A 566-nucleotide genomic window follows, 5' to 3' on the forward strand; every position below is an offset into this window, starting at 1 on the left:
TTAGCATTTGATGTATAGTCTAGCGCTACAGTACATGCTTGATACCTTCTAAATTTATTCTTTCTGATACAGATTTATATGATTATGATCAATATTGCAAAAGTTGCGTTTTTATTTTTTATGTTAAAATTTGAGCTCATTGCACAAAAATTTACATAGAAACACAAAATATAATAGACATGATAAATGTAATATATATGAAAAAGGTATGGCCTTTCTTTGTATGACCAATCATAAAGAAAATAAATTTTGTGGAACTATGGTAGATCAATTTTTAATAACCGAAACATTCCATAATGACTTCATGTTTATATTTCTATGCAAATTTTTGTGCTTTATGCATAAACAATTGAGGATTTTTCTATATTTCTCAACGTTTATTCGCTAGTAACGCAATAAACATATTTTACAATCCCATTATCTAAAAGGACTGTTTAAGTAATTAATATTCTATCTTATTGAAGCGATTAAGTAATTATCCTTTTAATTCTATATGTGTACATATACATACATACAAACAACGTACACACATGCATACATGCGCGTGCACGCGCGTATACACACAC

The sequence above is a fragment of the Formica exsecta genome, unplaced genomic scaffold, assembly GCF_003651465.1.
Source record: "Formica exsecta isolate Colony F162 unplaced genomic scaffold, ASM365146v1 scaffold82, whole genome shotgun sequence".
NCBI classification, from domain to species: domain Eukaryota; kingdom Metazoa; phylum Arthropoda; class Insecta; order Hymenoptera; family Formicidae; genus Formica; species Formica exsecta.